Source organism: Xiphias gladius, chromosome 17, assembly GCF_016859285.1.
Source record: "Xiphias gladius isolate SHS-SW01 ecotype Sanya breed wild chromosome 17, ASM1685928v1, whole genome shotgun sequence".
In the NCBI taxonomy this organism is placed as follows: domain Eukaryota; kingdom Metazoa; phylum Chordata; class Actinopteri; order Istiophoriformes; family Xiphiidae; genus Xiphias; species Xiphias gladius.
The window spans coordinates 2717881-2730580 of record NC_053416.1 but is presented as its reverse complement, the minus strand read 5'-3'; the positions used below and the strand labels follow the sequence as shown (position 1 = coordinate 2730580).

The 12700-nt window shown below is 40.3% G+C and overlaps 1 protein-coding gene across 2 annotated transcripts in view; it reads left to right on the top strand.

The window, feature by feature from the left end:
• Positions 1-12700, top strand: part of sgcd (sarcoglycan, delta (dystrophin-associated glycoprotein)) — a 334653-nt gene that overhangs the window by 16381 nt on the left and 305572 nt on the right. Inside the window, exon 1 of one of the 2 annotated variants that reach the window (XM_040150169.1) lies at positions 11697-11742. The exons of the other annotated variant lie outside the window; for it this stretch is intronic. The gene's annotated coding sequence lies outside the window, so the exon portion shown is untranslated. Of the gene's footprint in view, positions 1-11696; positions 11743-12700 lie in introns of those variants that run through there. 2 annotated transcript variants of the gene reach the window in all.

Here is a 12700-nt window from a genome sequence, read left to right as displayed (position 1 = left end):
CTTTGTGTTTCCAACTCTTTTTCCTACTATGAGTCTTTCCCTGCCTGTGTTTTTATTAAACTATTCTATTAAAGTCCAGCAATAACCTAATATTTCCTGAATATCAGAGAAAATTACAAAAAAACAACTTCTTTTCCACTGTCACATTAGACTAATGCATAAAAAAACGAGCCATTTGAATTAACAAATTGGCCTGTAATAATCTTAATGTTTTTTTTTTTTTTTTTTTTTCCAGATATTCATGAAGTTTATATATTTTTAGTTTTTGTCCTGTAATCTATTTGAAATATGCGATGGAAACATAATTTATGCCTCTCTCTGTCTAATTCTCTACACTCCTGTGTGTGAACGGAAGAAGCAGAAGAAAAAAATTCAAGGGGAAATCTTCAAAATTTGTAGAATTCAAGCGCCAAGCAAATGTATCGCAAAACAGAAATTTTCACCAATAACATACTGAATAGACGGTACTTAATAGCTTTGTAATAAATTCCTGGAGAGCCTTTATCTTCTCTCATGTCTCTGTGATACCCTACTAATCCCCATCTCTCAATTTTTCCAAATCATCAGAAAGTATACTCTATCACGGAACCTTCCTGATATAATTACAATACGCTCTTGCATGTCCCTCTTCCTCCTTTCCCATCATCTTCTGTTCCTCCTCCTCTGTCGCGCTGCCTCTCTCATTGTGATTATCTCCTCTCCCTCTCCTCCTTCCCTTTTTCTGGCTCACAAATCTTGAAAATTGAGATCTGAGGGACGGTGCTCCCGGAAACCCTCGATACAAGGCTACCGCTCTCAGTCAAATGAAGACACTCCTTTGGCACAGAGAGGCGGGAGACCAACTTATCCACAAGTCCTCTGTCTGAGAGATATCTGTCTCAAGAGCGAGTTGGTCCACTTGCGTTACACATCGTTACCTATTTCCATTTACTTCGGGCTGTAACGCTGTATATGTATATGTGTGTGTATACGTATGTGTGTGTGTATGTGTGTATATATATGTGTGTGTGTGTGTGTGTGTGTATATGTGTGTATATATATATGTGTGTGTGTGTGTGTGTGTGTGTGTGTGTGCACATATAATATATGGACAGGACTTGCATTTACATTTTGATTCCTTTTGATTATCCACAGTTGAGTCAGTTCTCCACATGGCTCGGGATAATTTCATGCATTTCCATCCTGCCGAGCGCCACCGTCTCACAGCACAGTGCTCGCATGCACTGCTGGGGTCCTACTGTGCACGCTCAGCTGTAGCCGACTGGACAAGCTTCTGCCTGTACCTATAAATGTATGTCGAATGATGCATATTTTCAATCTCTTTACTGTATGTTGTTGTGTGGCTTATTAGGAGTAAGAGCATACTTGATATAATTCGCAAGAAATTAACTAAAAAGAGGCTTATGTGTGTTTGGACACCGTTGGTAGGTATTTAACATCAAACAGCTTGTTACGTCCAGAAAACTGAGAATTATTGTGGCACCTGCAATCAAACTTCCACATGTAATCACTTCCACTCTTCCACGGAGGGGAGGTTGCTTGGCTATATGTTTTCATTCCTGCAGCGTGGGGCGATGACGCGTGGCAAATTACTAAATAGAAAATACCATTTACTCATTGACCTTTGTTCATTTAAGTGTGACTTTCTTTGTTAAAATGAATTAAAGTGGGCTGTTACGGTCAGCTGAGATGTCACATTTGTTAAAAATAAATGAGTAATGTTTTATATATATTTATATATATTTAGCCATATATATTTATATTTTTTAGATCAGGACAAAGACTGACAGAAACCAAGACTATTAAATACAGTATGTGGCATTAAAAAACTGCATGTTTCATCATCATCAAATCATCTGGAAAACAGGCATGTCCATCGAGGCCCTTGCAGCGAGGGAGCCCTGGTCCACTACGGGTAGCCTCCCGGGTAAAGACTACTCGGCGCCATGGTAAGATCATGGTGAGCCCTCAGCTCCACGTGGTTCATGGGAACATGGGCATGGCTGCGAAGGGCAAACCCGTGGGTGGTGCCCCTACGGACTCAGCCCAACGGAATCAAGATCATTCATCCCAATCCAGACCTGTTCTGATCAGTATGGTTGGTATGCCTGGAAAACACTTTGCCATCTGGCATGCTGGCGTGGCTGTTCTGTACGAGTGTCGACAGTGTAGTCAAACCAGTACCAACAATCAACTGAACCTCGTTGAAGAAATGATGATAAAAATAAAGACTGTGCTGAGTTCAGAGTTGCGTAATATTTTGTATATGTGAGAGTCTGAATTGAATGAATAAATAGAAATAGGCCGGGATTATATGCAGGAGACTGCATTATTGGTTTATACATATTTACTGTTGGATGGTTATCCTCTTGGAAATCAGCTCTTGAATGTAAAAATATAAAATATGTTCATGTGCTGCTAATTGGCTTTGATTTGTTTCAAGAAAGTGTGATTTGCTGCCTAGATCACATGTACTGCTGTCTTTTTTTTTTTTTTTTTTTTCCCCAAATCCAGGAAGTTTGGCAATATACAGCATGGACAGAACTCTCACACCAAGGTTAGGTTAAGGGTCCTTGATACCTAGAGGAAAAGTCAGGAGATCACCATGTTCATTATGATTCATCCTCTTGGCACCATGAATATCGTGTCAGGGCAATCCAGCTCATAGACATTTCAGTATAAAACAAAAATGTCAACCTCATGGTAGTGCTAGAGGGACAGTAAGCGAATCACCAAAGTCAGTTGGAAACATCCTCTGGGGAACATGACCGTCTGTACAGAATTTTATCGCAAACCATCCAATAGTTGTTGAGCTAGTTCATCCTGGGTCAAAGTGGTTGAATGGGCAGCATTGCCATCCCTAGAGCCACTCTTCTCGTGTGGTGGAAAAACTTCAGTCAGACAGTATTATGTTTCTTACATAACATACTGTTTTTGCAAATGCAAATTAGATATATATGATCTTAATTTTTAGGGAGACTGGGATGGCCAACCACACCCCAAGAAAGCTCCCCTCCTCTCATTTGTAGTGTACCAGCGCTACACATTTACTGTATCAGATGCAAATTTGGACTTTGTGTCTGACAACATGTTTTCGCGCTCAGTGTGTTGATTTGTCCCAAAGATACAACATTGTAATGTGAACACAGCTGGAAAAAAAGAGTTTTTGTGTTAGAATGCGCAGAAGTGAGAATTTTCTTCAGTTTTGTCTAGATTTTTCTTGCTGTGCTGAGCATAGAGTTATTCCTCCTCTGAGAGTGAATCCTAGCTCTCTGTTGTATTTTAGTCCAGTAGCAAAATATAATGGAAACGTTATGTGGGGTTTTTGTCATTGTCCTTCTGTTTATTTAACATCTAGACAGTTTTTTTTTTTTTTTTCCTTTTAGAAGAATTCATCACAACTTTTCTGTCATTTGCAGAAGATTGTGACTTCGCAGCCACAGATAGAGGAAGGAAAATGGCAAGGACCAGTGTCAGTCTGGGTTCTGCTTTTGTGTCTATGCATTTTCTGGCACACAAAACATACAGCATGCCTGTGTGGTGTCGACAGAGCTCTTTGTCTTGTCATTTTAGCGCAGGCAGGCACTGTTTTGCCCTCCTCAGCCGAAGGAGTGGCTGCATAATTCAGCCAGAGCAATGGGGGACACCCACAATGATTGAACATAATGACGTGTGAACCCATTAAGCAGCTAATCAAAAACAGCAATGAAGCTGATGATGAAGAAGGTGACACTGGTGAGAACTTCATCGCAATCATCAACCCCCCCCTTCAAAGGAAAAAAAAACTCATTCTGCTTTTCTAAGTGTAGTAATTGAATTTGAAAACAAAGCAGGTGAAGAGATCCTGCTCCAATGTGTTAGTGGATGTGGTCGCTGCTGACACAACTGAAAATGTTTACATGGATGCAGGAAGGTGTTTATGAATAATGCAGTTGTTTCAGAGGAACTAATCCGAAGTCTCTACACTTGCTCAACTGTTTTAGTGTCGTGTCCACTTCTGTCTTTTTTATTCACTCATGTGAAAGAGCTGCTGTTGATGCTACTTAATCAAACAGGAATAAGGTCATTGGGCAATCTCTAGTGTGCCGTAAAAAAAAAATCCCATTTATAAACAAGAAAAATATTTCTTAATTTAGAGAGTTTTGCTTGGTAAGATTTTTTGAAAGTAGCATAAAAATCCGGCCATTGAAAAACACTGTCTGATGGATAAGAATTTAATGATATTAACAATGAAAATGCTGTTCTAAGACAACAAAAAAAACCCAAAACAAACCTAAACCGTGTCTGGGGTACCCAAATTCTCATGAGCAGATCTCCAAGGGCCTTCTGGTTCCACAGAGATGGATTGGCTGGGAAAAGAAAACTGATTAATCACTGTAGTCCTCAGTGCATTGTTCCACAACAGCAACCATTGGTATGCGGCTATTGGTGCATCTTGGGCAGCTGTTGCATCTGCTTCCTGTGCACTACTTGTTTCCTTTTTTCATCCACATATATTCCACATATATTTCATAGTATGAAAAAGGAAATTCCTGAAGCCTATTACAATGAAGCAATCCAACAGGACTGCCTTTACTCTGTAGCCGGATTCTGTGAGTTGTATTTGTAGGGTCAGGCTGACCAGCTGCAATCTGAATTTGTTCTCCTTTGTGATGCCAATTTTACCTTGCCCATTTCATCTCGTAGTGTGGACTAGTACCCTCTCTCATGGGAGCAGTGGGGTAGCTTGCCTGTAGCATCATACCTCTCTTTCATCCAGATGGCCACCGTCTGACTTTTTTCCTCCAACATGCAGAAAGCCAGTGATAGCCTCTCATGATGTCTTCTGACCCACTCCTGGGTAGTTGTGGTTTCTGTGGCTCTTGCTGTACCCATGGACAGCTCAACTGGCAGGTGGGCGTTCCATCCAAATATCAGATAGTGGAGCATTTAGCCTGTGGATGCATGGGCAGAGTTGTTACAGGCCTGAAGCAACTCTGGTATGTATTGCACTCACCTGGGCCGTTTTTCTTAGATCCAATGTTTCCAACATGTTAAATAAAGTTTTCTGACAGTTATAGTACTGACGTAGCTCTCTTATCAAATCAGATCAAAACCAAAACATGTTTTAACAGCATCTTGGCTGCGGTGGAGGCAGTCTGGTCTCCGGTGGGTACTGCCCAATTGTACTTAGTAAACATATTGGTTGTAACTAGGATATATTGGTAAGAGTCTGCTAGACTATTTAATGTCAGAAAGCCCGCGATGATTTGCAATGCTGCATGCGCATGGAAGGCGACAAGAGGGGCCTCACCATCACAGTGGCACATCTTTGACAGGAGGCTGTCCTATGGCTTTTATGGAAAGCTTTCCATGTCGACTGTTGCTTATGTAGGGGATCAAGAATTTGGTTGTACACATCATGTGTGCCATGGTACAGCCCTTTCCGGACCAGTACACCCTTCAGTAGGTGCAGCTGAGGCCATTGTTGTACGTAGCACAGGACTATAGTTGATTCTTGATGTCTCTTCCCCTTTTGAGGGGTGCAGTCTTCTTTCTGTCAGTGTTTCCAGTGTTCCGGATCCCGGTCCTCTCTTACAATCACCACATAGGCTGGTTCAAGCGTAGTCTGCAGGGATGTTGGGTCTTGAAGTTGCACCTGATATGGCATTTTAGAGGGCACATCAGCGTTAACATTTTCCGGGCGTGGCCGGTACTCAATATCCAAATGGTAGTTTGTAAGTTGTGCTAACGACCGTTGTTCCACTGCTCCCATGTTGGCAGTGGCTAGGGGTCGGATTTGAATGAACTGTAGTTAGTCATTATGCTCTGCAGAGGCTAAGCTTCTGCTGGCATAGGCTATCCATCCTGGACTTGAGATAACACTGCCCAAGGCCCACACTACTGGCATCAGTGTATAGCTTGAAGGGCAGTTTAAAATCTGCAAAAGACAGGAGGGGTGCTTCTAACGGTTTCTGTTTCAGCAGCTTAAAAGATTGGTCACAGTTTTCATCCCCGTTTATTCTATTTTTTGTCCATAGGTACTCCAATCGGCAGAGAGTTGAGGGGCCAAGCAACATTTGCAAATCCAGCAATGAACTGGCGATAATATCCTGCTGACAATGCCCAGTGTTACCAAGTTAGTGCTGTACAATGTTAAAAGGAGTCCTAAGAGTGACCAGGTAAGAAACCACCAAACCACTCTGACGGCAAGTCTGAATGAAAGTTTATACTTGCTGAGAAAAGCAGATGTCTATAGGGAATTTAAGATCAGGCTTGAGCTCAAGGATCCAGGGACACTGCACTCTGGCTTGGACTGGTTCTATGTCACAGAGAGGTTGGTTCATCAAAGGAACAGACAAAAGTACATTTTCTTTTGTCTAGTCACTTTCCTTGCGTCCAGAGAATTACATCCTACCTAGGTCTTGGTTTGTAGTTTGTGATCTTTACTGCACCATCTCACATGTCTCCTGATCATGAAGGGAAAAAAATATGCCTTTGTCATATGTAAATAAGCAATATCAACAAAAACCCCAAACAAACCCCAAACCCTATACATGGTTTGGAGGTTCCTTCGCTTGATTCTCTGCGTTGCACATTTCCTAACACAGGCCCGCACTGTGTCTGCAACGCCGCTGCCCATGCAGTGGTGGACTTGTTTTGGCTCTGCGTCTCCTGCGGCTGCTGAGGCAGGGCTGAGTGCTGATGAACGTTAACGCTAAAACACCTGCAGGTACCCTCTTGGCTAAAATTAAAATGAATTCAAAATAGGCATGACCAACGGCATGACTGACAGTGAACCAACAAAATTTTCTCTGTTGGCTAATTTAAGCACACACATACATAATCACACAAACAAAAACATTTTGTCATTTAATACACATAAGCACATAAATATACATACCACAAAATGAATAATCTAATTAATATTACATAGTTTCACCTGTGCACAATCTCTCTCACATACACACTCTCCAGCAACAGGGTAGGCATGGATAGTGAAAGCAGATGAGATCCTTAGACATCTCTCATGTGGGAACATGGCTGTCAACAGCTGATCCGTCCCATTCTTCATCATCATCTCTGTGGCTAGCTGACTCTGCCCACAACAAGTTCACTTCTTCTTCATCTGCCTCTCTTTGTGTTTCCATGATTTCTTCCTCTTCTGTCTCTCACTTTCTTTCTTTTTCAAGTATTTCCTAGAATCATACTCCATTTTTTTTCTGATCATATTAGGTCTTTTGTGAAGATACTCATTTCTAGAAAAATGTGGAAACACGTCTTGTATTTGGAAATATGTTGAAATAATATTAGTGCACTGGAATATATTTATATTTTATAAGCAAAGAAAAAGACTTCTAGTGATGACTAATGGACTACTTTCTGATTATTTATTATAGGGATGCTTTGCATTGTTGCCTTCACACTATTAACAACTCTGTAGGTGAGTTGAGAGCTGTGTGATTGGTGCATCTATGCAGGAAATGCAGATACATCGTTAAGATGTAATACAGGATTGCAGGAGTCGCGGTGTGCCTTTCGACATGTAGCAAAGACACCTCTGGCCCATTTGACTTTTTTTTCTTGTCTTTTGCTCAGTGGGCATTGTTCCTTTTAAATAACTTAGCATTTGTCATGGAATAATAGTCTGAGAAAAGTAGAAATTCTTCAACACTTATTCATCCCATCATTCTCCATTTATTCATCTCACCAATTGTTGTGGATAAATTGAAATCAGATCAGTTGGAGAATAATGAAAAAGCTTAAATCTGATAAAGGCACGGTTTGAGCCCAAAATTTGCTCGGAGGAGTGTCCGAACTTAACTCGAGGGCTTAACCTCGATTCTGCAGAAAATAATTGGACTTCTGGTGATGAGTTTATCATGTCGCTTACAGTAATAAACACTAACCAGTGGGTTGGTAAGATGCTTTGCATAAATATGCAGCTGGATGATTGTCCAGTAACAGCTATCTAAGGTAGAGTTCAGTAGAGTCAAAACAGTCTGTTTTATTTTGAAAGTGCTTTCAAACTCCCAAACCAGTTGTTTCTAAGATTGCACAATGAGGTATTATTAAATTATGAGTATATTATGTGCCCTTTTGACCACCAAAACCCGCTCTTTGACATTTGTCTGGGTCTTATCATAATGACCATTGATCGTTATAACCTTTTATAGACTTTGTAACATTGGGGAAATGTGGGAAAGGTGGACTCCAGCAAGAACGATGTAAATTGGGGCAAGGAGCGCACACCTCTGTCAGCTTTCAGAAAATCTTCAATTTGACAAATCATTTCAAAACCTTGGGAGTGTTGAAATGAAAAACACATAACTAAAGTAGTCCCCTGAGAGTTCCTGTGGGTCAAATAAAATTTGCCTTCAACTGCACTTTTCAGTAGATTTTAGTTTTTTACTAGATTTAATTAAGTGTTAAATTTAATTTTCTCTTTGAAAATGCAGTGTTTTAAGCCACTGCTGGTCAAAGGCCTACAACAACGACGCCAGCCCAGATCGGATGAAACAATCAGTTCGCATGTTTGTTTTCAGAGAATTAAATAAAATCCTTACAGCCTGGGTCTGGAAGTTAAAAAGATGTTGAATCTTTTGTGATGAGCATTTATTTTTTCAATCATTTCTACAACCTTTTCGCTCTGATACAGATTGCACTTGTAAAGAACCACTTTACAGTGCGACCGACTGTGTGAGATTAGTCGCTTCTTTTTATATGGAAATGACTTTCATGTGTAATTTCCTTTAGTGCAGTTTTGTACTTTCTGTGACGCAGAAAGAGAACATATATTTTCCCGTATAGCGACTGCATGTTCGCTACTTCCAAGACAGCATTAAACAATGGGTTTTTGTGCCAGAAAAACATTACATGCATGCATAATTTAAATGAGTTGTTGCTTTGTTGCTATGCCGAAGCTACACACTTTCCATTTGGTACGAAGTGCTGTTTATCCATCTCTGTTTCACCATCAGCAGTCGCAGCCAATGTCACTTGCCAAGTACATCCTGACTGGAAAGAGGAATTAGCGAGTGATGTTTCACAGTTATTGCAACAGGCATCAAGCGAAAACAGGAGTGAGATCGACACCATCTGAATGCAGAAGACCTCTAAACATACAAAACACCTAGAATTCATTTTTTATTGAAAGTAAAGTGAATATATTGCTTACGTTGGGTTCACATCATTCAGAATCATGAAGCAATAGGATTTCATATTGTTGGATAAGCTAAAGTCTTGACCTTTGATTGTTTCAGCATTAGTGTTTATGAGACAGAGCTGTCTGCCATAAACCAAAAGGATAATATTGATGATAAAAATACTTTCTTCAGGATTGAGTGACTCACACACACACACACACACACACACACACAACAGAAGTTTGGCTTTGTGTGGAAAAATAAATACATAAAATAGAGTCCTTTCATTAATTTGAAGAGGCCAGCGTGGCGGCGGGGCAGGGGTGCCAACACAGGCTCCTGGAAAAAAAAACACGGGGTCATCCAGCAAAATACTTTAACTGGGCTCCACTCTTACTGAAACTGAAGTGGCCAGTCAAATTTGTACAATCTCTGTCTGTCTGTCTGTCTGTCTGTCTGTCTGTCTGTCTCTCTGTCTGTCTCTCTGTCTGTCTCTCTGTCTGTCTGTACCCCTTGTACATTACTTTTGAACTTGAACTAAGTATTCCTACTGTTTACCTTACGACCCGTGCGATGACAGATAAAAGAACTCCCACAATGATAACTTTCCAGAGTTGTAAAAATCCTGTGTCAGTGTATCATAAGCCCTGGTGCAGTGTTGTGGTGTCTGATGAGCCTTCTGTCATGGTTCTGCTACTCAAACTGGACTTACTTCATTGTCTCACTAGTACCTGAGGCAATACACCCACACCAACATGGCCCATTGCATTGTTTTAATGCGGGGCTGATTTTGGTCTGAATGCCTGCTAAATGTCTATAGCCAGAAGCTCTGAGAGGCTCAACTTGAGCTAAATTCTACTGCTATGCTATGCTAACATGATTACATGACAATGCTAATGTCCCGACATTTACTGGGTGTAATGTCTGCAATACTCACCGTCTTAGCTTAGCCTAATGGCATGCTAAGATTTGCTAATTAACACTAAACACAAACTGCATGTGATGTCATGAGACTTCCATGCATTTAGTCATACACCAAAGCAGAAAATTAAAATTTTTACTTTAGGGTGGTGCAATAGGAAAAGTCAGGGAATTACCAAAATCAGTAGGTTTCATCAACGGGGCAACATGACTGCCTGTACAACATTTCATGGAAATCTATCCGATAGTTCATTTAACAAAAACTTTTTTTGGAAAATATTCATGGAAATGGCAAACGTTAACATTTTTGACATCTTAACAAATGACCCCCTCTTGAAAAGAAATCATGGTGCATGGAGAACATAAATACAGTCCTGCTGCAAGAACAAACTTCCGTCAGTTTTTCTATTGTAAAATGAAAATCAGTTCAGTAACACGAGCCATTCCAAACTCATTTGGCTTTGACCACATGAGTTATGAACCACTGCTTGATTTTGAGCCATTAGATTATTTCATTAAGTCAGTGAAACATAAAATTCCAATTAGGAAGAAGTCTTTGTGTCACTGCCAAATTTAAAAATGTAAAAATGGGGTGATTAGCTTACTAATTTACACTTTCACTGGCATTAGCTTTGCATTGATGTGTGTTGGGTCTGGCCAGGGCTGCTGCAGCTTCATCTCTACTGAGAGTCAAGACTTTGATTTAACTCCACACTAAATAACGAAACAATTGGGGAGCACAGGATCAGACATAACAAAGACGTTTCCAGAATTTATAGAAAGCAAATTTCAGTAGAAAGTTGATAGTCTCAGATAAAATACAGCTACATGTTTTCTCTGCGTTATTGCAATTGATCCGGCATGCGGGGTTAGATGCAATGAGTGCAGTGAGTTGTAACCCCAGTTGAAAGCTACATTGATTGGTTCAGTGCTAGCTTAACTGGAATTCATTTATTTACATTTATGCAACAGTTAACCAGATTATCTAGGCCCCTTTTTATCTGGCATTCAACTGGAAAACTGTGAGCTCTCAAAACTACGGTAAGTACAGTAGGTCAAAGTTGAACCAGAATGTGGGGGTCTGTAAACTGTGAAGGATGTTTACAGTGGACGTTTGAGGTAATCATTTCACTCTTGGTCTTTATTTTTCTGTCCCTTATGAGTCTGACTAACCTTGAAGTTATTTGTCAACCCGACTTGTTGAATGTTATCTCTTGAACAATCAGACTTAGCAATTGTGCTGTGTTCTTCCCAGATATCAGAAACTAACCTGGTGAGTACATTACAGTACAGTCTTGTTATTACTGATTAAAATGATGGCCAAAACTATGAAATGAATGCCCAAGCTGTACTAATAAGCTAGAATTCCCCTTCAGGGAGTGGGGTCTTGTTGGGTAAAACTAAATATACCGGGAAATGAGTATAACAATAGATTTTTTGTTTGACCCAATTACTTGACTCATTTGTGGGTTGATTTATAAAATGTGTTACAACTGATTCCCACACTTTTCCATATCAGAAAACATCATTAACTAGCTGATCGCATCATCTCTGATAGGAGCTAGCCACGTTGGCATGAAGTCCGGTAAAAAGTGATAGCGCATGTACCCCAAAAACAGTACTTACATTGATAATCAGCGGAAAAAAGTGTGGCATGTTCTCTTTAAAGCAGGGTGTGCAACTGAGGACGGAAGCAGTAAGTCACATGGTTCATAATTATTTTCGACTGAGGTACTGCTGGAGTGTTAATACTGAACCCAGGGTGTCAGAACTAACCCCGTTCTCCCCTACTCTCAGGCCGCTGTAGCTGCCGTGGTAATAAAAAGAGATTATCTCATGTATGGACAAACCAGTTTATCGCGTGGTTACGGGTAAAGGTCACCAGTAATGATTACCTTCCTTCCACCATAAACTGTGTCCTGACAAGCCCTAAGCCGTCAGTGGCAGATCCATAGCGGATAATCAACGGCAGGCAGCGACTCCAGCTGTTAATATCAACAGCTGCTTATGGAAGCATAAGTAAAGCAAATCTGTATAATTGCATGTGCTGCTCAGACCCGCTGTTTTCAAAAAACAAAATTCATTACATGTGTTTTGACAATGAAAAGAATTGAGCCCTGAGCAGATTTTTAGAAACTCATCACTTTAAAGCAAGAGGACAGTATTATTTTCATAACAAGTATTGATGATTTCTGTGTCGTCTCCCTCTCAGCAAATTAGGCAGTCTGTGTAAAGTATTAGTGTATGTGTGTGTGTGTGTGTGTGTGTGTGTGCGCGCGCGGGTTTGTGTAGAGTGTGTGTAGCAATTGTGCGTATCCATGTTGGTTTAAATTTATGTCCATTTTACGACGACAAAGAAAAACAAAACAGATACGTTTGTTTTGGCATCTTTGTCGGCCGATAAGGGATGACGCTGCAGAGAAATACCAAAGATACGTTCGAGGAAATTACAGACACATAATTCCCACCGAAGGAAATGATATTTATACAGCACATCTCATTACAAGTAACCTCAGCCTGTTTAATAGTTGAATCCATGTACAGCAACAGCTGATGTGTGTTGGAAAATATGATGAATGAAATACAAAGTCCATTAGAGACATATTAGGACTAAAATATAAGAAAACAAAATGATCTAGAATTAGAATAAAATA